Consider the following 24,432-nt stretch of genomic DNA (forward strand, 5'->3'; position numbering starts at 1 on the left):
CCGGGACCTCCGACGCTAGAATCATCGCACAGGATAAGTAACTACAGGGCTGGTCTTGTTTTGCACAAAATGTTTTGGTATCGCTTGGCTGCACATGCGATCGCACACTTGCAAAGCAAAAATACATTCCCCTGTGGGCAGCGACTATGCGTTTGCACGGCTGCTAAAAGTAGCTAGTGAGCGATCAACTCGGAATTACCCCCTGTGTGCTGAGCATCCATAGATGTGTGCTGAGCGATTTGTGCTAGATTGCTCAGCACACATCTCTGGGACACATCTCTCTGTGTGTACCCCCTTTACAGTGTATAAATGTTTTGTTAGCTACATGGTATAAAGTTGTAATAGCTTTAATTAATTGAGGTTACTTTGTGTACATTAAACAAGCACACACTCATTTGGAGGGAAATAGGCTGTTGTCGCTCCGTAGGCCTTGGGTGGGCTGGGCGTATCATTCCTCTCATTCCTCCTCTTCCAGGGGAGTATCGGTTATGATACGGAGAACCGTACAGTTTGAATTAATCACTGTAAATACTGATCCATATGGCAGGTTTGTGTTTATGGAATGTAAGCTGAACTCCCGAGCTTTGCTCATTTTGTCTGTCTACATCCCCCCCCCCCCCCCCCCGTTTTCGTATGATGTCCTGCAGAAAGCTGCCTCGTTTATTGCTTCATCCCCCCATATTCCTGTTATATGTCTGGGGGATTTTAATAATGTGCTGGATGTCTCCCTGGATAGATGGAGGTCCTCTCGAGGTCTGTGGGCGGGAGGTGGCCAGTCAACTTCTCACTCTAAGTTCGCGGATGTTATAGATAGCATGCAGTGGGTGGATGTTTGGATGGTTCGGCACCCTACACTTAGGCAGTACTCATGCTTCTCTGGTACGCATGGCACATTCTCCAGAATCGACCTGGCCCTGGTCTCGCCCGTTCTTCTACCTAGTGTAACGGATGTTCATTATGAAGCGCGAGGGGTATCTGACCATTCGCCCATGTTGTTGTCTCTCGATGTGGAGTGCCGGAGGGGACAGTCTTACTGGAGGTTGCATCCATCCTGGTTGATTCAGTTAGGAGAATGCCCAGAGTTACAGTCCAGGTGGGAGGGCTTTTTTGCGGATAATGTGGGCTCGGCCCCGGTACATGTTGTCTGGGACACATTCAAAGCATATCTGCGTGGTACGCTGATTGGGCTGATTGCTACCCGCAAGTTAGAGTACAGAGCGACGGAGCGACAGCTTGAGTATGATTATAGGGATCTAGAGACCAGATACTTGTCGGAAGGCACCTCCGCTCTAAAGGTATGGTGGTTGTTAGCTAAGGAGGCTTGGCTGGCTCACCTCTCAGACAAAAATGCACGCTCCCTCTTGTCCAGGGCAACTAATATATATATGCAGGCAGACAGGCCAGGTAGTTTATTAGCTCATTTGGTGCACTATGACCGTCCTGGGAATACGAAAGTGCAGATGTCTGGCCCTGACGGCTCCATAGTGAGCAATACTCCTGACATGGTACAGCTGTTCCTTTCGTACTTTAGGGAGATCTATGACTCTCAGATGACGTGCTCCGAGGGGGACTTAGATTTATACTTGTCTAATATACCCCTTCCAAAGCTTCCCCCTGAGGCTAGGGATTCTCTAGATGCGCCCTTGACTTTAGAAGAAGTGACTGTGGCGATAGTAATGTGTCCCGGTGGTAAGTCTCCAGGAAGTGATGGTATTCCCACCGAGCTGTACAAACAGTATGTGCAGTTCATTGGCCAAAAACTGCTTGAGATGTACACGGATATATTTGCCTCCAATCAACTTCCTCCCTCAATGTCCAAGGCCGTTAGTATAGTACTGCCAAAGCCCGGCAAGGACCCCAATTGATGGAGTCCTATAGACCAATCTCCCTTATCCCTACCGATGCCAAGATCCTGGCAAAAATCCTCACGGTTCGGCTCAACCTGGTTATCCAAACTGTAATACATCAAGATCAATCTGGCTTCATGCCGGGGAAATCCACGTCCATCAATTTGCGCAGGCTCTATACTATATTACAGGCTCCACATGATTTCCCCTCGGACGCGGTTGTAGTCTCGCTGGATGCAGCTAAGGCCTTCGACAGCGTTGAATGGTCCTATCTGTAGGGAGTCATGAAATATATGGGCTTTGGTCCTAATTTCATACAATGGATCAAACTACTCTATCAAAATCCACATGCCAGGATCTTGGTCAACGGCTATATATCCTCCTCCTTCACCTTGACTCGGGGCACCAGACAGGGATGCCCCCTTTCCCCCGTCTTATTTGCCATAGCCATCGAGCCATTGGCTTGTCTGGTTAGATCGCACTCGGACATTGGGGGAGTTGTTACGGGCCCCTGCACTGATAAAATAGCCCTTTATGCGGATGACCTGTTGCTGTTCTTACATGACTATGCCATGGATATGCCTGTAGTGCTGCAGGTCATAGAGACCTTTGGCAGCTTCTCAGGTCTCCGTATAAACTGGTCCAAATCATTTATAATGCCCATCATGGGTTCTCCTCCACAGGTCCCGAAGATACACCTGCCGCTGTGCTGGACAAGCCAGTTTAAATACCTGGGGATCCAGGTTACTAATTGTCACAACTGAGGGCCTGAGCTGACGGGAGGCAGCCTCAGTTGTAGGGGCTGAGATGTAACGGAACCTGGGAGGTTGTATCAGACCCCTAGACATGTAAGTAACATGTAGAAGAACTGCCCGAAGGCGTGACCACGACAACCAGGGTAAAAGTCAATGATGTTTATTTATGACAAACTCCGTAACACAGCAGCAGTAAAAAGAAAACATAAAAATCAGCAGAGGATAAATACAGTTCCTGGGTACTACAGGGTGGCAAGGACCACAGGGCTCTGGTAGTGTGAGATAGTTCTTATAATCTTCTAGTTGGAAAGTCCTTACCAGGCCCGACTGTAGCAATGGAGATAGCCCAGGATCGTACCAGCTGGTGTTCCAGGAAAATCTGGGCTGCTGTGGATAAAACGGCTGCTGTGGGTACTGGCTGGAACCAGACTGATGTTGGCACGGAGTGGATACTGGCTGGAACCAGTAAAATAATAAATGTAGCTTGAGAGCGATGAAATATGAAGTGATGTTTGGAGCTTGAAAGCGGTGAAATTATAATGCCGGTGATAAATTATAATCTGCAGAAAAGGGTACCGGCACTTTAAGAAGAGCTGACCTCTGCTGGAAGCTGGATGCTGAAAGCAGGTGGATCTGTAGCTGGAAGCAGATGAATCCAAGAGGATAGGAGAGTCAGGCTACACCGCAGGTGGAATGCTGGTGCGGGTCTCTTTAGTGGAGGTTTGGAGATAGGAACTGGAACCTGGAAAACAACCACAGGAGAGAGACAAACTGGAACTAGGTTTGACAACCAAAGCACTGACGCCTTCCTTGCTCAGGCACAGATTACTTATACCTGCAGCAAGGAAGGGATTGGCTAGGCAATTATGCAGATTAACATTGCAAACAAGAGATTGGTGGAAATGAACAGATGACAGAATCCAAGATGGCTGCGCCCATGCAGACACTTGGAGGGAAGTTTGGTTTGTAATCCATGTGGGAATTAAAACAGTAATGGCGGCACCGGCCACAGGTGACAGGAGACACCAGACTGATAAGTGCACATTTAACCACGCGGGCACAGCGGAGGCCGCGGCTGATGTAATCACCACTCTGACATTCTGCATGTAGAAACTCAGGAACAGCGGCGGAGGCCGCGGGAGACGCCATTCCGGATGTAACAGGCGTTGCGGTGTGACAGGAGAGGAGGCAGGAATGTGGACATCAGTATAACAGATGGGATCCGGTCCTGGAACGCTGAGCCAGCCTTAGGAGGCATGTGAAGGGTAAGTAATGGCGTCCAGATACCCGGATCGTGACAGCACCCCCCCCCCCTTTAGGAGTGGCCCCAGGACACTTCTTTGGCTTTTGAGGAAACTTGGAATGGAATCTCCGGACCAAGGCAGGAGCATGGACATCAGAAGCATTGGTCCATGAGCGTTCCTCAGGGCCGTAACCCTTCCAGTCAATAAGATACTGTAGTTGACCGTAACGGTGACGTGAGTCCAGGATCTTGGCCACTTCATACTCAACGCCTCGTTGAGTTTGGACTTTCGGAGTTGGAGGAAGTGAGGAATGAAACCGATTCAGGATCAGCGGTTTCAACAGGAAAACATGGAATGTCCTGGGTATTTTTAAGAAGGGAGGTAAATGAAGTCTGTAAGCAACAGGATTGATGACTTGCTCAATTTTGAAAGGACCAATGTAGCGAGGTGCAAACTTCATACTGTGAACTCTTAACCTCAAATTCTTCGTGGATAACCATACCCGATCACCCACCTTGAGAGCAGGAACCGCTCTACGCTTCTTGTCCGCAAACTTCTTATACCTGAACGATGCCTTGAGCAGAGCTGCTCGTACACTCTTCCAGTTGTTTGCAAACTGATGCAAGGTGATATCCACTGCTGGAACAGAATTTGCTGGGAGCGGTTGGAATTCAGGGACTTTAGGGTGGAATCCAAAGTTGGTGAAGAATGGTGTTGAAGAAGATGAGGAATGATACTGATTGTTATGACAGAACTCGGCCCAGGGAAGTAATTGAACCCAGTCATCTTGAGAGAAAGACACATAGATGCGGAGGAAGGCCTCCAAGTCCTGATTCACCCTCTCAGTTTGACCATTGGTCTGAGGATGGTAAGCCGTGGAAAACTTTAGTTTGACTTGAAGAACTTGACATAAACTTCGCCAGAATTTGGCTGTGAATTGGACTCCTCGATCTGAAATAATTTCTTCAGGAAGACCGTGAAGTCGGAAGATCTCTTGTATGAACACTTGAGCCAACTTGGAAGCTGACGGAAGACCGGTGAGAGGAATGAAGTGTGCCATCTTGGTGAACCGGTCAACTACCACCCAGATGGTATTGAACTTGTTGCACATGGGTAAGTCTGTAATGAAATCCATCGACAAATGGGTCCATGGTCGACGGGGAACGGATAGTGGAACCAGTTGCCCCGCAGGCGACTGGCGGGATACTTTATGTTGGGCACACTTTGGGCAAGATGCAATAAACTCCATGACGTCCTTTCTCAGAGTTGGCCACCAATAGGGCCTAGAGATAAACTCCAGGGTTTTTTGGATACCTGTATGTCCGGCAAAACGGGAAGCATGGGCCCAATGCATGAGCTTCTTCCTCAGTACCGGCTTCACAAAACTTTTCCCTAGTGGGGGCGTAGAGTCCATCCCTACCGTGGAGAATGCCAACGGATTGATAATAGGATGCTTGTCTGAAGACTCTGACTCATTTTCTTGCTCCCATGAGCGGGAAAGGGCATCGGCCTTGCGATTCTGAGAGCCCGGACAGAACTGGAGTTTAAAGTCGAACCTGGAAAAGAAAAGTGCCCATCTGGCCTGACGAGGGTTGAGACATTGTGCGCCTTTCAGATATAAAAGGTTCTTGTGGTCTGTAAGTATGGTGATTGAATGAGAAGCTCCCTCCAACAGATATCTCCACTCCTCTAGAGCGAGCTTGATGGCTAGCAACTCCTGGTCGCCAATGGCATAGTTGCGCTCCGCTGGGGAGAACTTCCGGGAGAAGAAACTGCAAGGATGTTAATGGCCATCTTTAGCCCTCTGAGATAACACCGCTCCTACTCCAACGGAGGAGGCATCCACCTCTAAGATAAAAGGAGAGTCGATGTCGGGCTGTTTCAGAACTGGTGCAGAGATGAACCGTTGTTTTAAAAGATGAAAAGCTTGCGTAGCTTCTTCAGACCACTTGGATGGGTTAGCACCCTTCTTAGTTAAAGCAGTAATAGGCGCCACAATGGTGGAAAAGTCTCGTATAAACTTTCTGTAATAATTGGCGAACCCTAAGAACCTCTGGACCCCTTTGAGGGTTAAGGGTATCGGCCAATTCTGGATTGCTTGTAGTTTCTCAGGATCCATCTCTAGTCCGGAACCGGACACAATGTAACCTAGAAACGGAATGGACTTGACTTCAAAGACGCATTTCTCTAATTTGCAATAGAGATGATTGACACGGAGACGGGACAGAACCTCTTTTACCCAAAAACGATGTTCCTCTAAATTGTTAGCAAAAATGAGGATATCATCTAGATAGACCACGACATGACGGTATAAAATGTCTCTGAAGATCTCATTGACAAAATGCTGGAAGACAGCTGGAGCATTGCTCAATCCGAAGGGCATGACGAGGTACTCATAATGTCCGTCACGGGTGTTAAAGGCGGTCTTCCACTCGTCACCCTCACGGATCCGGATGAGATTGTATGCACCTCTCAAGTCCAGCTTTGTGAAGATGGTAGCTCCGCTAACTCTATCAAAGAGCTCAGTAATCAGGGGTAGTGGATAGCGGTTCTTGATGGTAATGTCGTTCAGACCTCTGTAGTCGATGCACGGCCGCAGACCTCCATCTTTTTACTTTACGAAAAAGAAGCCTGCGCCGGCTGGAGAAGAGGAAGGTCGAATGAACCCCTTTGCTAGGTTCTCTTTAATGTATTCCTCCATAGAATGCGTCTCAGGCAGAGACAACGGGTAAGTTCGGCCTCGAGGTGGAACCTTCCCTGGAACGAGATCAATCGGGCAGTCCCATTCTCTATGAGGAGGAAGGATATCAGCAGAAGCCTTACTGAACACATCCGTGAAATCTTGATATGGAGGAGGTGGAACATCAGACGACCTGGGGGAGGAAGAACAGACAGGCAATACTTTAAACAAACATGTCTCAGCACAGGAGGGACCCCATGCCAGAATCTGCGTAGTCGTACAATCAATAGATGGATTGTGAAGACGGAGCCATGGAAGGCCCAGGACCACAGGATGTGTGGCTCTTGGAATCACTAAAAAAGAAATAAATTCGGAATGAAGAACTCCCACTCTCAGACGAACTGGTAGAGTCCTTAGAGAAATAACTGCATCAAAAAAATCTTGCTGCCATCCACGGCAGTTAAGGAGATGGACGAAGGAAGTCTCTCGGTGGGTAGGGACCACCGTTTAACATAGGCTTCGGTAATAAAGTTCCCAGCTGCTCCGGAATCAAGGAGGGCAATGACGTTCCGATAACGTTGAGCAACTTGAAGCGAGACTGGGAGATTACAATCGTGAGGAGATGGAGAGGAGATCATTACTCCTAGCCGGCCCTCTCCTTGGCGAGCTAGGATTTGGAGTTTTCCCGGACGGTTGGGACAGGCATTGATGGTGTGAGACGGAGCTGCACAATAAAGACAAAGAGACTCAGAGAGACGTCTTCGGCGCTCAGCAGGAGTTAGACGAGAACGGCCAAGTTGCATGGGCTCATCTTTAGATGGTGACAGTTGGCGAGGAGGAGGAGCAGAAGATTTTGGAGCAGATGATCTTCCACGCTCAGTTGCTCTTTCTCTGAAACGTAAATCAACTTTCGTGCAGAGTGAGATTAGCTCATCTAACTTGGAAGGTAAGTCTCTGGTAGCTAACTCATCTTTAATACGCTCAGATAAGCCATGCCAGAATGCAGCATACAGGGCCTCGTCGTTCCATGCCAGTTCGGATGCCAGGATCTGGAACTGTATAAGATATTGTCCTACAGTACGTGATCCCTGGCGTAAATGGAGAATCTCAGATGAGGCTGAAGTTACCCGGCTGGGCTCGTCGAAGATACGCCTGAATGTTGACACAAATGCAGTGTAGGGGGATAGCAGGGTGTCGGACCTCTCCCATAACGGTGATGCCCAATCAAGGGCTGAGCCACTGAGAAGAGAGATAATGTAGGCAATTTTTGTACGGTCACTGGGAAAATTGCCAGGTTGTAGCTCAAACTGAATCTCACACTGGTTGAGAAATCCCCTGCAGAATCTTGGAGATCCGTCAAATTTTGCTGGCGTTGGAAGATGAAGACGTGGAGCAGAAATGGGTAAGGTGGGTGGGGTCATAGCTGGAGTCACTGTGGTTGACGCACCGGACGCGTCTGATCCACGGAGGGTTGTCTGAATCCCATCCAGCCGAGTAGAGAGATCCTGGAGACAGCGGATGATGTGGCCCTGTGCAGCCTCCTGATGTTCAAGTCGGGCTGCCAGTTCTTGCATCGGCCTGGCCGCTTGATCTTGGTCTCCGGCTGGATTCATATGGTCAGTGCTTACTGTCACAACTGAGGGCCTGAGCTGACGGGAGGCAGCCTCAGTTGTAGGGGCTGAGATGTAACGGAACCTGGGAGGTTGTATCAGACCCCTAGACATGTAAGTAACATGTAGAAGAACTGCCCGAAGGCGTGACCACGACAACCAGGGTAAAAGTCAATGATGTTTATTTATGACAAACTCCGTAACACAGCAGCAGTAAAAAGAAAACATAAAAATCAGCAGAGGATAAATACAGTTCCTGGGTACTACAGGGTGGCAAGGACCACAGGGCTCTGGTAGTGTGAGATAGTTCTTATAATCTTCTAGTTGGAAAGTCCTTACCAGGCCCGACTGTAGCAATGGAGATAGCCCAGGATCGTACCAGCTGGTGTTCCGGGAAAAGCTGGGCTGCTGTGGATAAAACGGCTGCTGTGGGTACTGGCTGGAACCAGACTGATGTTGGCACGGAGTGGATACTGGCTGGAACCAGTAAAATAATAAATGTAGCTTGAGAGCGATGAAATATGAAGTGATGTTTGGAGCTTGAGAGCGGTGAAATTATAATGCCGGTGATAAATGATAATCTGTAGAAAAGGGTACTGGCACTTTAAGAAGAGCTGACCTCTGCTGGAAGCTGGATGCTGAAAGCAGGTGGATCTGTAGCTGGAAGCAGATGAATCCAAGAGGATAGGAGAGTCAGGCTACACCGCAGGTGGAATGCTGGTGCGGGTCTCTTTAGTGGAGGTTTGGAGATAGGAACTGGAACCTGGAAAACAACCACAGGAGAGAGACAAACTGGAACTAGGTTTGACAACCAAAGCACTGACGCCTTCCTTGCTCAGGCACAGATTACTTATACCTGCAGCAAGGAAGGGATTGGCTAGGCAATTATGCAGATTAACATTGCAAACAAGAGATTGGTGGAAATGAACAGATGACAGAATCCAAGATGGCTGCGCCCATGCAGACACTTGGAGGGAAGTTTGGTTTGTAATCCATGTGGGAATTAAAACAGTAATGGTGGCGCCGGCCACAGGAGACAGGAGACGCCAGACTGATAAGTGCACATTTAACCACGCGGGCACAGCGGAGGCCGCGGCTGATGTAATCACCACTCTGACATTCTGCATGTAGAAACTCAGGAACAGCGGCGGAGGCCGCGGGAGACGCCATTCCGGATGTAACAGGCGTTGCGGTGACCGCGTCTCAGAGTGACAGGAGAGGAGGCAGGAATGTGGACATCAGTATAACAGATGGGATCCGGTCCTGGAACGCTGAGCCAGCCTTAGGAGGCATCTGAAGGGTAAGTAATGGCGTCCAGATACCCGGATCGTGACACTAATGACCCCTCGGACTTTATACCCTTGAACCTTGACCCTCTTGTACACATGATTGTACGTAAGTCAAGGGCCTGGTGTAAACTCCCGCTGACAATGACGGGTAGGGTTAGTCTTATTAAAATGATAGTTTTGCCCAAGCTACTGTATGTTTTTTCACAATCCCCTGTGTACGTCTTTCCGGCCTTCTTTAAGAAATTAAACAGTATATTAACATCACTGATATGGGCCAATAAAAGGCCTAGAATAAAGTTGACTACCCTTACTAGACAAAGAGCAGACGGGGGCTTGGCCTTGCCTCACTTCCAATTGTACTACTATGCGGCCCAGCTAGCTCACATTGGCATTTGGTTACGGGGAGGAGCGGAGGCTGATTTATGTTGGGCGTTTCTCAGGTGCTATTACCCGGACCTTTCCCCGGCGCAGATATTGGTGGGAGGGAGCGCTTCCCGACTGTCTCCTCCTATTGTTTTTCAGGCCATGAAGATTTGGCTGGCCTTGACAGGCATGTTTGGGTATGATGGTATGGACCCGGATACTCCTCTTTGGCACTCCGCATCGCTTCGTGAGATGGGGTCCTTTGAGGGAGCGGGGGTGTGGGCCCCATACTCGGTGACTTCCATATCCCAGCTGTATAGTGACGGTGCTCTGAAATCCTTTCAGCACCTAAAAGAGGAGTTTGGTCTCCCGAACTCTTACTTTTACAGATATTTGCAGCTCCGGCACGCCTTACAATCACAGTTCGGGGATTCTCCCCCGGCGCTCCTCCCCTTCCCCATTAAGACCTTTTTATGTGCATTGGGTCGGGTCAAGGTGATTTCCTTCACCTACTCGTACCTTCTTGCAACAATTCATGCAGACCCACTCTCGACCCTTCGGAAACGTTGGGAGCATGATTTAGGCCCTATAGATGTGGAGGAGTGGGGGGTTGCGCTGGGGAACTCGAGCCAGGTCACCAAATCACTGTGGTTCCAACAAATTCAACTCTTTATACTACACAGATCGTATATGACGCCGAGCAGGCTGGCCAGATTCGGGGCTGGTGGTGCTGCCACTTGTCCTAAATGCGGGACTGCTGGCGGATCATTCTGGCATCTAGTGTGGGAGTGTCCGTCCTTGCAGGTGTTTTGGGCTGGGGTCGGGTCAATTCTGGAACATACGGGGATACCGAGAGGCATGCTGACTCCGGGATTCTGCATTTTGGGGGTGGAAGGGCCTGATTCTGGGCCTCGGTGGGAGGGCTTGTATGCTCGTAGCATTTGCGCCCTTGCTAAGGTATGCATAGCGCGGACATGGATGGCCCCACATTCTCCGACGATGTCTGCATTTAAAGCCCTGGTGAATGACACCGTATTGAAAGATCGGTATGTTTATATGAAAAACAATGCTCTCTCTAAATACGGGAAAATATGGTCCTTCTGGATCAATTCTATATACTCCTCCCCTGCCCTCAAGCTTTGAGACGTATTGTGCCTTAATGATGGCCTGGTTGTCTGGGACTTGTGTAAACGACCTGGGCCCCTCCCCCCGTATTGGTATTTATATTATGCGGATTGTGTACCTCACATCGCACGACTACGAGACTATGGGCTTGATGGTATTGATTTGTTTTATTCTGCTTATGTTTTTTGTTTATTATTATTTATTTTATTTTATCTATTTTTTGATAATTATTGTTATTTTAGGCACTTTTGTTTGGTGCACTAGGCCATATCTGGCCTTATCGTTGGGGGGGTTAATTGAGCTAGTTTGGGGAGAAATTTGAAAATGTTTTACGAATGTGTTGACATTTACTTGCAGACTTCAGAAAAACTATTTTTGTGGGTTGTTATTAGATAGCCTTCTGTCTGCCGGTCATGCTTAAACCTGTGTGTATATGGGCCCTCATTCCGAGTTGTTCGCTCGGTAAAAATCTTCGCATCGCAGCGATTTTCCGCTTAATGCGCATGCGCAATGTCTGCACTGCGACTGCGCCAAGTAAATTTGCTATGCACTTAGTAATTTTACTCACGGCTTTTTCATCGGTCTGGCGATCGTAATGTGATTGACAGGAAATGGGTGTTACTGGGCGGAAACAGGCCGTTTTATGGGCGTGTGGGGAAAAACGCAACCGTTTCCGGAAAAAACGCAGGAGTGGCCGGAGAAACGGAGGAGTGTCTGGGCGAACGCTGGGTGTGTTTGTGACGTCAAACCAGGAACGACAAGCACTGAACTGATCGCAGATGCCGAGTAAGTCTGAAGCTACTCAGAAACTGCTACGAGGTGTGTAATCGCAATATTGCGATTACTTCGTTCGCAATTTTAAGATGCTAAGATTCACTCCCAGTAGGCGGCGGCTTAGCGTGAGCAACTCTGCTAAAATCGCCTTGCGCGCGAACAACTCGGAATGACCTCCATGGTGTGGTGGGGCTATGTAAACTATAAATGTTATATAACATCACCCGGATTTCCCGGTATACACTGAAATGTCTGTAATTCTTCCATTTTGTTGAATAAAAATACTCTATTCAAAAAAAAACAAGCACACACATGGGTATCCATGTCTCATTTGTTATATAATTTGCCTGTTATTACCAATACATTTGCTAGAACTCAATTATGTGGCATGTTAAACAAGCCTGTTCTGTCTTAAGATTCTTACGAGATAGAATTAAGTAGTAAAAGACACATGAATATATGCATTTATATTTGTGAGCATTGAGAGATAATTATTGGACTATTTTTTCTATTAAGAAATTTAGGGTCAAGAAGTTTTCTTAAAGCATTCATGCAATAGAAAAAAAAAATCACCAGAAGGTTTAAAATAAAATACATTATTTTATTTGTATTTTAGGGCACATGTTAACTGCCAACAATACATATGACATTCTTAATACATTGTAAACTTTTTTGCCATGCACTGGATCCCTAGTGATCCTCGTCCTTTTTTAAGGCATATATTATAAAGATTAATAATTTTTAAATATATTTTTAAGGTACTAATGTTTTGTTTGGGGTTTTTTTAAGAATGACCCAGCAAAAGAGTTTTCTCTATACAATTTATGACTATTCACCTGACTCTGGGGAGCACACACCCCCCCCCTCCCCGCGCCCTCCAGGGACGTGCAGTCAGGGGAGGCAGGGGAGGAAGTGCCTCCCCTGTCATTAATGATTAAAATAATACAAAGCAGATATATATGACACATATTCTGTGTCATATGTATCCACTTTATATTATTATAATCATTGTAGGCCATGTCATTAGTTTGGGAGGCACTAATAGCTAGTGCCTCCCGTAGCCAGTGGAAACGGGGACAAAGCGGGGGGCGGGGCCATGCGCTGGGCTGTAAAAGCCCATTACAAAAGAAGGGGAATGCGGCACATATACAAGTGCCTCGCTGGCAGGGAAAGCACGCCCCTGCTAGCGAGGCACCAGTGATTGGACAGCGGATCCAGTGCTGGATCCGCTGGTCCAATCACATAGACGCGGCCAGGAGAAGTGACGGGACCTGTCAGGTACTGATGCGGCGGCACCGGGATGCGGCGCTGACTTAAGAGCGGCTCCCCCCTCCCTGCCTCCTTACTCACGGCACAGCACTGTCCTTGCTGCCGCTGCCGGACCGGCGTCTGTCACACACAGGCAGAACGGAAGACACAGTGCAGCAGCAGCAGTACATGGAGGAGGGGGGAGAGCGGAAGGCATGGGGCGCACCAGCAGCGGTACAGGGTGGAGGGGGGAAGAGCGGAACGGCAGATCTGTCTACTGTGTCCCCCCCTCCCCCTACTAACAAAAGTGTGTTCCATGCCCCCCCTCCTCCTAACTAAAGTTTGTGCCATGTCCCCCCCTCCTAACTAAAAGTGTGTTCCATGTTCCCCCCTCCTCCTAACTAAAGTGTGTGCCATTTCCCCCCCTCCTAACTAAAGTGTGTGCCATGTCCCCCCTCCCCCTCCTAACTAAAGTGTGTGCCATGTCCCCCCCCCAACTAAAGTGTGTGCCATGTCCCCCCTCCCCCTCCTAACTAAAGTGTGTGCCGTGTCCCCCCTCTAACTAAAGTGTGTGCCATGTCCCCCCCTCCCCCTGCTAACTAAAGTGTGTGCCGTGTCCCCCCTCTAACTAAAGTGTGTGCCGTGTACCCCCCTCTAACTAAAGTGTGTGCCATGTCCCCCCCTCCTAACTAAAGTGTGTGCCGTGTACCCCCCTCTAACTAAAGTGTGTGCCGTGTCCCCCCCCCTCTGACTGAAGTGTGTGCAGTGTCCCCCCCTCTAACTAAAGTGTGTGCCATGTCCCCCCCCCCCCCCCCCCCTCCAGGCACATAAAGATGGGATCCAGACCCAGCCCACAGTCAAGAGCTTTGCCGGTGGTGAGCGGAAACCACACTATCAGCGCCGAGTCCTGTCCTGCACAATCACTGATAGAGACCCACGTGTGACAGACTGAAGAAGTGAGGAGACGCTGCACATATCTGGTAAGTGACAGTTGGGGGGATTTAGAGCAATTGTTTATTCTAATCTATTTTTTAGGCCCCTGTCCTCACCCTCCCTGTAACTCCCTCTTCAGTTCTACTGCCCTTACCCTCCCTGTAACTCCCTCTTCAGTTCTACTGCCCTTACCCTCCGTGTAACTCCCTCTTCAGTTCTACTGCCCTTACCCTCCCTGTAACTCGCCCCTCATGATCCCTCTAACTCCCTGTCAGCGTCCCTACCCTCACCCTTCCTCTAACTCCCTGTCAGCGTCCATGCACTCACTCTCCCTATGAGCGTCCCTGCCCTCACCCTCCCCGTCAGCATTCCTGCCCTCACCCTCCCTGTAACTCGCCCCTCATGATTCCTCTAACTCCCTGTCAGCGTCCCTACCCTCACCCTTCCTCTAACACCTGTCACAACTGAGGGCTGGTGCTGACCAGGGGGCTTTCCTCATTGCTACAGTTGAGCCTGGTAAGGACTTTCCAACTTGCAGATAATAAGAACTGTCTCATACCACCAGAGCTCTGTGGCCCCTGCCACCCTGTAGTACCCAGGAACTGTATTATTATTTCTCTGCTGATTTTTATGTTACTTTTTACTGCTACTGTGATGCATGGAGTTTGTCATAAATAAATATCATTGACTTTTACTCAAGTTGTCGTGGTCACGCCTTCGGGTGGTTTCTCTTCATGTTACTTACATGTCCAGGGGTCTGATACAACCTCCCAGGTTCCGGTACATCTCAGCCCCTACAACTGAGGCTGCCTTCCGTCAGCTCAGGCCCTCAGTTGTGACAGTAAGCACTGACCTAATGAATCCAGCTGGAGACCAGGATCAAGCGGCCAGGCCGATGCAAGAACTGGCAGCCCGACTTGAACATCAGGAGGCTGCACAGGGCCACATCATCCGCTGTCTCCAGGATCTCTCTACTCGGCTGGATGGGATTCAGACAACTCTCCGTGGATCAGACGCATCTGGGGCGTCAACCACAGTGACTCCAACTATAACCCCACCCACCTTACCCGTTTCTGCTCCACGTCTTCATCTTCCAACGCCAGCAAAATTTGACGGATCTCCAAGATTCTGCAGGGGATTTCTCAACCAGTGTGAGATTCAGTTTGAGCTACAACCTGGCAATTTTCCCAGTGACCGTACAAAAATTGCCTACATCATCTCTCTTCTCAGTGGCTCCGCCCTTGACTGGGCATCACCGTTATGGGAGAGGTCCGACACCCTGCTATCTTCTTACACTGCATTCGTGTCAACATTCAGGCGCATCTTCGACGAGCCAGGCCGGGTAACTTCAGCTTCGTCAGAGATTCTCCGTTTATGCCAGGGATCACGTACTGTAGGACAATATCTTATACAGTTCCAGATCCTGGCATCTGAACTGGCATGGAACGACGAGGCCCTGTATGCTGCATTCTGGCATGGTTTATCCGAGCGTATTAAAGATGAGTTAGCTACCAGAGACTTACCCTCCAAGTTAGATGAGCTAATCTCACTTTGTACGAAAGTTGACTTACGTTTCAGAGAGAGAGCAATTGAGCGTGGAAGATCATCTGCTCCAAAATCTTCTGCTCCTCCTCCTCGCCAACTGTCACCAACTAAAGATGAACCCATGCAAATTGGCCGTTCCCGTTTAACTCCTGCTGAGCGCCGAAGACGTCTCTCTGAGTCTCTTTGTCTTTACTGTGCAGCTCCGTCTCACACCATCAATGCCTGTCCCGAACGTCCGGGAAAACTCCAAACCCTAGCTCGCCCAGGAGAGGGCCGGCTAGGAGTAATGATCTCCTCTCCATCTCCTCATGATTGTAATCTCCCAGTCTCGCTTCAAGTTGCTCAACGTTATCGGAACGTCATTGCCCTCCTTGATTCCGGAGCAGCTGGGAACTTTATTACTGAAGCCTATGTTAAACGGTGGTCCCTACCCACCGAGAGACTTCCTTCCTCCTTTTCCTTAACTGCCGTGGATGGCAGTAAAATTTTTGATACTGTTATTGCTCTAAGGACTCTACCAGTTCGTCTGAGAGTGGGAGTTCTTCATTCCGAACTTATTTCACTTTTAGTGATTCCAAGAGCCACACATCCTGTGGTCCTGGGCCTTCCATGGCTCCGTCTTCACAATCCTACAATTGATTGGACGACTATGCAAATTCTGGCATGGGGTCCCTCCTGTGCTGAGACATGTTTGTTTAAAGTGTTGCCTGTCTGTTCTTCCTCCCCCAGGTCGTCTGATGTTCCACCTCCTCCATATCAAGATTTCACGGATGTGTTCAGTAAAGCTTCTGCTGATATCCTTCCTCCTCATAGAGAATGGGACTGCCCGATTGATCTCGTTCCAGGGAAGGTTCCACCTCGAGGCCGAACTTATCCGTTGTCTCTGCCTGAGACGCATTCTATGGAGGAATACATTAAAGAGAACCTAGCAAAGGGGTTCATTCGACCTTCTTCTTCTCCAGCCGGCGCAGGCTTCTTTTTTGTAAAAAAGAAAGATGGTGGTCTGCGGCCGTGCATCGACTACCGAGGTTTGAACGACATTACCATCAAGAACCGTTATCCTTTACCCCTGATTACTGAGCTCTTTGACAGAGTTAGCGGAGCTACCATCTTTACAAAGCTGGACTTGAGAGGTGCATACAATCTCATCCGGATCCGTGAGGGTGACGAGTGGAAGACCGCATTTAACACCCGTGACGGACATTATGAGTACCTCGTCATGCCCTTCGGATTGAGCAATGCTCCAGCTGTCTTCCAGCATTTCGTCAATGAGATCTTCAGAGACATTCTATACCGTCATGTCGTGGTCTATCTAGATGATATCCTCATTTTTGCCAACAATTTAGAGGAACATCGTTTTTGGGTAAAGGAGGTTCTGTCCCGTCTCCGTGTCAATCATCTCTATTGCAAATTAGAGAAATGCGTCTTTGAAGTCAACTCCATTCCGTTTCTAGGGTACATTGTGTCCGGTTCCGGACTAGAGATGGATCCTGAGAAACTACAAGCAATCCAGAATTGGCCGGTACCCTTAACCCTCAAAGGGGTCCAGAGGTTCTTAGGGTTCGCCAATTATTACCGAAAGTTTATACGAGACTTTTCCACCATTGTGGCGCCTATTACTGCTTTCACCAAGAAGGGTGGTAACCCGTCCAAGTGGTCTGAAGAAGCCATGCAAGCTTTTCATCTTTTAAAACAGAGGTTCATCTCTGCGCCTGTCCTGAAACAGCCTGACATCGACTCTCCTTTCATCTTAGAGGTGGATGCCTCCTCCGTTGGAGTAGGAGCGGTGTTATCTCAGAGGGCTAAAGATGGCCATTTACATCCTTGCAGTTTCTTCTCACGGAAGTTCTCCCCAGCGGAGCGCAACTATGCCATTGGCGACCAGGAGTTGCTAGCCATCAAGCTCGCTCTAGAGGAGTGGAGATATCTGTTGGAGGGAGCTTCTCATTCTATCACCATCCTTACAGACCACAAGAACCTTCTATATCTGAAAGGCGCACAATGTCTCAACCCTCGTCAGGCCAGATGGGCACTTTTCTTTTCCAGGTTCGACTTTAAACTCCAGTTCTGTCCGGGCTCTCAGAATCGCAAGGCCGATGCCCTTTCCCGCTCATGGGAGCAAGAAAATGAGTCAGAGTCTTCAGCCAAGCATCCTATTATAAATCCGTTGGCATTCTCCACGGTAGGGATGGACTCTACGCCCCCATCAGGGAAAAGTTTTGTGAAGCCGACACTAAGGAAGAAGCTCTTGCATTGGGCCCATGCTTCCCGCTTTGCCGGACATACAGGTATCCAAAAAACCCTGGAGTTTATCTCTAGGTCCTATTGGTGGCCAACTCTGAAAAAGGACGTTTTGGAGTTTATTGCATCTTGCCCAAAGTGTGCTCAACATAAAGTATCCCGCCAGTCGCCTGCGGGGCAACTGGTTCCACTATCTGTTCCCCGTCGACCATGGACCCATTTGTCGATGGATTTTATTACAGATTTGCCCATGTGCAACAAGTTTAATACCATCTGGGTGGTAGTTGACCGGTTCACCAAGATGGCACACTTCATTCCTCTCACCGGTCTTCCGTCAGCTTCCAAGTTGGCTCAAGTATTCATACAAGAGATCTTTCGACTCCACGGTCTTCCAGAAGAAATTATCTCAGATCGAGTAGTTCAATTCACAGCCAAATTCTGGCGAAGTTTATGTCAAGTCCTCCAAGTCAAGCTAAAGTTTTCCACGGCTTACCATCCTCAGACCAATGGTCAAACTGAGAGGGTGAATCAGGACTTGGAGTCCTTCCTCCGCATCTATGTGTCCTCCTCTCAAGATGACTGGGTTCAATTACTTCCCTGGGCCGAGTTCTGTCATAACAACCAGTATCATTCTTCATCTTCTTCAACACCATTCTTCACCAACTTTGGATTCCACCCTAAAGTCCCTGAGTTCCAACCGCTTCCAGCAACTTCTGTTCCCGCAGTGGATATCACCTTGCATCAGTTTGCCAATATGTGGAAGAGCGTACGATCTGCTCTGCTCAAGGCATCGTTCAGGTACAAGAAGTTTGCGGATAAGAAGCGTCGGGCAGTTCCTGCTCTCAAGGTGGGTGATCGGGTATGGTTATCCACGAAGAATTTGAGGTTAAGAGTTCCCAGTATGAAGTTTGCACCTCGCTACATCGGTCCTTTTAAAATTGATCAAGTCATCAATCCTGTTGCTTACAGACTCCAGTTGCCTCCCTTCTTAAAAATACCCAGGACATTCCATGTTTCCCTGTTGAAACCGCTAATCTTGAATCGGTTTCATTCCTCACTTCCTCCAACTCCGAAAGTCCAAACTCAACGAGGCGTTGAGTATGAAGTAGCCAAGATCCTGGACTCACGTCACCGTTACGGTCAACTTCAGTATCTTATTGACTGGAAGGGTTATGGCCCTGAGGAACGTTCTTGGACCAATGCTTCTGATGTCCATGCTCCTGCCTTGGTCCGGAGATTCCATTCCAGGTTTCCTCAAAAGCCAAAGAAGTGTCCTGGGGCCACTCCTAAAGGGGGGGGTGCTGTCACGATCCGGGTATCTGGACGCCATTTCTTACCTATCAGATGCCTCCTAAGGCTGGCTCAGCGCTCCAGGACCGGATCCCATCTGTTATCCTGATGTGCACATTCCCGCATCCTCTCCTGTCTCTCTGGACGCAGTCACAGTAACGCCTTATACATCTGGCATGGCGTCTCCCGCGGCCTCCGCCGCCGTCCCTGAGCTTCTGCATTCAGAGTGGCGATTACGTCAGCCGCGGCCTCCGCTGTGTCCGCGTGGTCGGATGTGCATCTGTCAGCCTGACGTCTCCTGTCTCCGGTGGCCGGCGCCGCCATTACTGTTTTCCAGACCACATGGGTTACAATCCAAACTTCCCTCCAAGTGTCTGCATGGGCGCAGCCATCTTGGATTCTGTCAGCTGATCTTTCCTACCAATCCGTTGTCAGTATTATTAATTTGCATAATGCCTAGCCAATGCCTTCCTTGCTGCAGGTATAAATAGGTTGTGCCTGAGCAAGGAAGGCGTCAGTGCTTTGGTTGTCAAACCTAGTTCCAGTTTGTCTCTCTTCTGTGAATGTCTTCCAGGTTCCAGCTCCTGTCTCCAGACTTCTGCTATAGAGACCCGCACCAGCATTCCATCTGCGGTGTAGCCTGACTCTCCGATCCATTCTGGACTCACCTGTTTCTAGCTACAACATCACCTGCTTCCAGCTCAGCTTCCAGCAGTGTACAGCTTCTCTTAAAGGGCCGGTGTCCTTTCTGCAGTTTACCACTCTCCACCGGTATTATTATTTCTCCGCTCTCAAATTCTACATTTCATCTACATTGCATCGCTCTCAAGCTTTATTTATTATTTAACTGGTTCCAGCCAGTATCCACTCCGTGCCAACACCTGTCTGGTTCTAACCAGTACCCACAGCAGCATTTTATCTACAGCAGTCCAGCTTTCCCTGGAACACCAGCTGGTACGACCCTGGGCTTTCCTCATTGCTACAGTTGAGCCTGGTAAGGACTTTCCAACTTGCAGATAATAAGAACTGTCTCATACCACCAGAGCTCTGTGGCCCCTGCCACCCTGTAGTACCCAGGAACTGTATTATTATTTCTCTGCTGATTTTTATGTTACTTTTTACTGCTACTGTGATGCATGAGTTTGTCATAAATAAATATCATTGACTTTTACTCAAGTTGTCGTGGTCACGCCTTCGGGCGGTTTCTCTTCATGTTACTTACATGTCCAGGGGTCTGATACAACCTCCCAGGTTCCGGTACATCTCAGCCCCTACAACTGAGGCTGCCTTCCGTCAGCTCAGGCCCTCAGTTGTGACAACACCCATGCACTTACTCTCCCTATAACACCTCATGAGCGTCCATGCCCGCACCCTCCCTGTAACCCCCTCTTAGCATCCCTACCCTCACTTGCCCTCTAACTCCCCGTCAGCATCCCTGCCCTCACCCTCCCTGTATCTCCCCCTCAGCATCCCTGCCCTCACCCTCCCTATCAGCATTCCTGCCTTCACCCTCCCTGTATCTACCCCTCAGAGTCCCTGCCCTCACCCTCCCCGTCAGCTTTCCTGCCCTCACCCTCCCTGTATCTCCCCCTCAGCGTCCCTGCCCTCACCCTCCCCGTCAGCATTCCTGCCCTCACCCTCCCTGTATCTCCCCCTCATCGTCCCTGCCCTCACCCTCCCTGTATCTCTCCCTCAGTGTCCCTGCCCTCACCCTCCCTGTATCTCCCCCTCAGCGTCCCTGCCCTCACCCTCCCCGTCAGCATTCCTGCCCTCACCCTCTCTGTATCTCCCCCTCAGCGTCCCTGCCCTCACCCTCCCTGTATCTCCCCCTCAGCATCCCTGCCCTCACCCTCCCCGTCAGCTTTCCTGCCCTCACCCTCTCTGTATCTCCTCCTCAGCATCCCTGCCCTCACCCTCCCCGTCAGCTTTCCTGCCCTCACCCTCCCTGTATATCCCCCTCAGCGTCCCTGCCCTCACCCTCCCCGTCAGCATTCCTGCCCTCACCCTCCCTGTATCTCCCCCTCAGCGTCCCTGCCCTCACCCTTCCTGTATCTCCCCCTCAGTGTCCCTGCCCTCACCCTTTCTGTATCTCCCCCTCAGCGTCCCTGCCCTCACCCTCCCCGTCAGCATTCCTGCCCTCACCCTCCCTGTATATCCCCCTCAGCGTCCCTGCCCTCACCCTCCCCGTCAGTTATCCTGCCCTCACCCTCCCTGTATCTCCCCCTCAGCGTCCCTGCCCTCACCCTCCCCGTCAGCATTCCTGCCCTCACCCTCTCTGTATCTCCCCCTCAGCGTCCCTGCCCTCACCCTCCCTGTATCTCCCCCTCAGCATCCCTGCCCTCACCCTTCCCGTCAGCTTTCCTGCCCTCACCCTCCCTATATCTCCTCCTCAGCATCCCTGCCCTCACCCTCCCCGTCAGCTTTCCTGCCCTCACCCTCCCTATTTCTCTGACGTCCTAGTGGATGCTGGGAACTCCGAAAGGACCATGGGGAATAGCGGGCTCCGAAGGAGGCTGGGCACTCTAGAAAGATTTATGACTACCTGGTGTGCACTGGCTCCTCCCACTATGACCCTCCTCCAAGCCTCAGTTAGATCTTGTGCCCGGCCGAGGTTGGATGCACACTAGGGGCTCTCCTGAGCCCTTAGAAAGAAAGTATAGATTTAGGTTTTTTATTTTCAGTGAGACCTGCTGGCAACAGGCTCACTGCAGCGAGGGACTAAGGGGAGAAGAAGCGAACTCGCCTGCTTGCAGCCGGATTGGGCTTCTTAGGCTACTGGACACCATTAGCTCCAGAGGGATCGACCGCAGGCCCAGTCCTTGGTGTTCGGTCCCGGAGCCGCGCCGCCGTCCCCCTTACAGAGCCAGAAGCAAGAAGAGGTCCGGAAAATCGGCGGCAGAAGACATCAGTCTTCACCAAGGTAGCGCACAGCACTGCAGCTGTGCGCCATTGCTCCTCATACACACTTCACACTCCGGTCACTGAGGGTGCAGGGCGCTTGGGGGGGGCGCCCTGAGCAGCAATAAAAACACCTTGGCTGGCAAAAATACCACAATATATAGCCCCAGAGGCTATATATGTGGTAAATACCCCTGCCAGAATCCAGAAAAAAGCGGGAGAATAGGCCGCGGAAAAGGGGCGGAGCTATCTCCCTCAGACACACTGGCGCCATTTTCTCTTCACAGTGCAGCTGGAAGAAAGCTCCCCAGGCTCTCCCCTGTAGTTTTCAGGCTCAAAGGGTTAAAAAGAGAGGGGGGGCACTAAATTTAGGCGCAATTTTGTATATGCAAGCAGCTATGGGGGGAAATTCACTCAGTTATAGTGTTAATCCCCACATTATATAGCGCTCTGGTGTGTGCTGGCATACTCTCTCTCTGTCTCCCCAAAGGGCTTTATGGGGTCCTGTCCTCAGTCAGAGCATTCCCTGTGTGTGTGCGGTGTGTCGGTACGGCTGTGTCGACATGTTTGAGGAGGAGGCTTATATAGTGACGGAGCAGATGCCGATAAATGTGATGTCGCCCCCTGTGGGGCCGACACCAGAGTGGATGGTTAGGTGAAAGGTATTAACCGACAGTGTCAACTCCTTACATAAAAGGGTGGATGACGTAACAGCTGTGGGACAGCCGGCTTCTCAGCCCGCGCCTGCCCAGGCGTCTCAAAGGCCATCAGGGGCTCAAAAACGCCCGCTCATTCAGATGGCAGACACAGATGTCGAAACGGAGTCTGCCTCCAGTGTCGACAAGGTTGAGACATATACACAATCCACTAGGAACATCCGTGACTTGATCCCGGCAATAAAAAATGTGTTACACATTTCTGATATTAACCTCTAAAAATGGGTTTTTATGTTTGGGGAGAAAAAGCAGGCAGTGTTTTGTTCCCCCATCAGTTGAATGAATGAAGTGTGTGAAAAGCGTGGGTTCCCCCTGATAAGACACTGGTAATTTCTAAAAAGTTACTGATGGCGTACCTTTTCCCGCCAGAGGATAAGTTACGCTGGGAGATCTCCCCTAGGGTGGATAAGGCGCTCACACGGTTGTCAAAATAGGTGGCACTGCCGTTTTAGGAACGGCCACTTTGAAGGTACCTGTTGATAAAAAGCAGGAGGCTATCCTGAAGTCTGTATTTACACACTCAGGTACTAGACTGAAACCTGCAGAGCGTGCTGCTGCAGCGTGGTCGGTGACCCTGTCAAACATACTAGTTTGCTAACATGACAACATATTAAAGACGTCATCTTATGTATGAGGGATGCACAGAGGGATATTTTGCCGGCTGGCATCCAAAATGAATGTAATGTCCATTCTGTCAGGAGGGTATTAGAGACCTGTCACTGGACAGGTGATGCTGACTTTAAAAGGCGCATAGAGATTCTGCCTTATAAGGGTGAGGAATTATTTGGGGATGGTCTCTGGGACCTCGTATCCGCAGCAACAGCTGGGAAGAAATATTTTTACCTCAGTTTTCCTCACAGACTAAGAAAGCACTGTATTATCAGGTACAGTCCTTTCGGCTTCAGAAAAGCAAGCGGGTCAAAGGCGCTTCCTTTCTGTACAGAGACAAGGGAAGAGGGAAACAGCTGCACCAGTCAGCCTGTTCCCAGAATCATAATTCTTCTCTCGCTTCCTCTGAGTCCACAGCATGACGCGGGGGCTCCACAGGTGTAGCCAGGTACGGTGGGGGGCCGTCTCAAAAATTTCAGCGATCAGTGGGCTCGCTCACAGGTGGATCCCTGTTTCATTCAAGTAGTATTTCAGGGGTACAAGCTGGAATTAGAGATGTCTTCCCCCCGCCGTTTCCTCAAATATGCCTTGCCGACAACTCCCTCAGGCAGGGAGGCTATGCTAGAGGCAATTAATAAGCTGTATTCCCAGCAGGTAATACTTAAGGTGCCCCTACTTCAACAAGGACGGGGTTACTATTCCACACGGTTTGGGGTACCGAAACCGCATGGTTCGGTGTGACCCTTTTTTATATTTAAAATCCTTGAACACATACATAAAAAAATTCAAGTTCAAGATGGAATCGCTCAGGGCGGTTATTGCAAGCCTGGACGAGGGGGATTACATGGTATCCCGGGACATCAAGGATGCTTACCTGCATGTCCCCATTTACTATCCTCGCCAGGAGTACCTCAGATTTGTGGTACAGGATTACCATTACCAAGTCCAGACTCTGCCGTTTGGACTGTACATGGCACCGAGGGTGTTACCAAGGTAATGGCCGGAATGATGATACTCCTTCGAAAAAGGGGAGTTTTTAATTATCCCGTACTCGGACAATCTCCTTATAAGGGCGAGGTCCAAGGAGCAGTTGCTAGTCGGGGTAGCACTATTTTGGAAAGTGCTACAACAGCACTGTTGGATTCTAAACAGTCCAAAGTCACAGCTGGTTCCTACGACACGTCTACTGTTCCTGGGGATGGTTCTGGACACAGACCAGAAATAAGTGTTTCTCCCGGAGGAGAAAGCCAAGGAGCTGTCATCTC

The sequence above is a fragment of the Pseudophryne corroboree genome, chromosome 10, assembly GCF_028390025.1.
Source record: "Pseudophryne corroboree isolate aPseCor3 chromosome 10, aPseCor3.hap2, whole genome shotgun sequence".
Classification (NCBI taxonomy): domain Eukaryota; kingdom Metazoa; phylum Chordata; class Amphibia; order Anura; family Myobatrachidae; genus Pseudophryne; species Pseudophryne corroboree.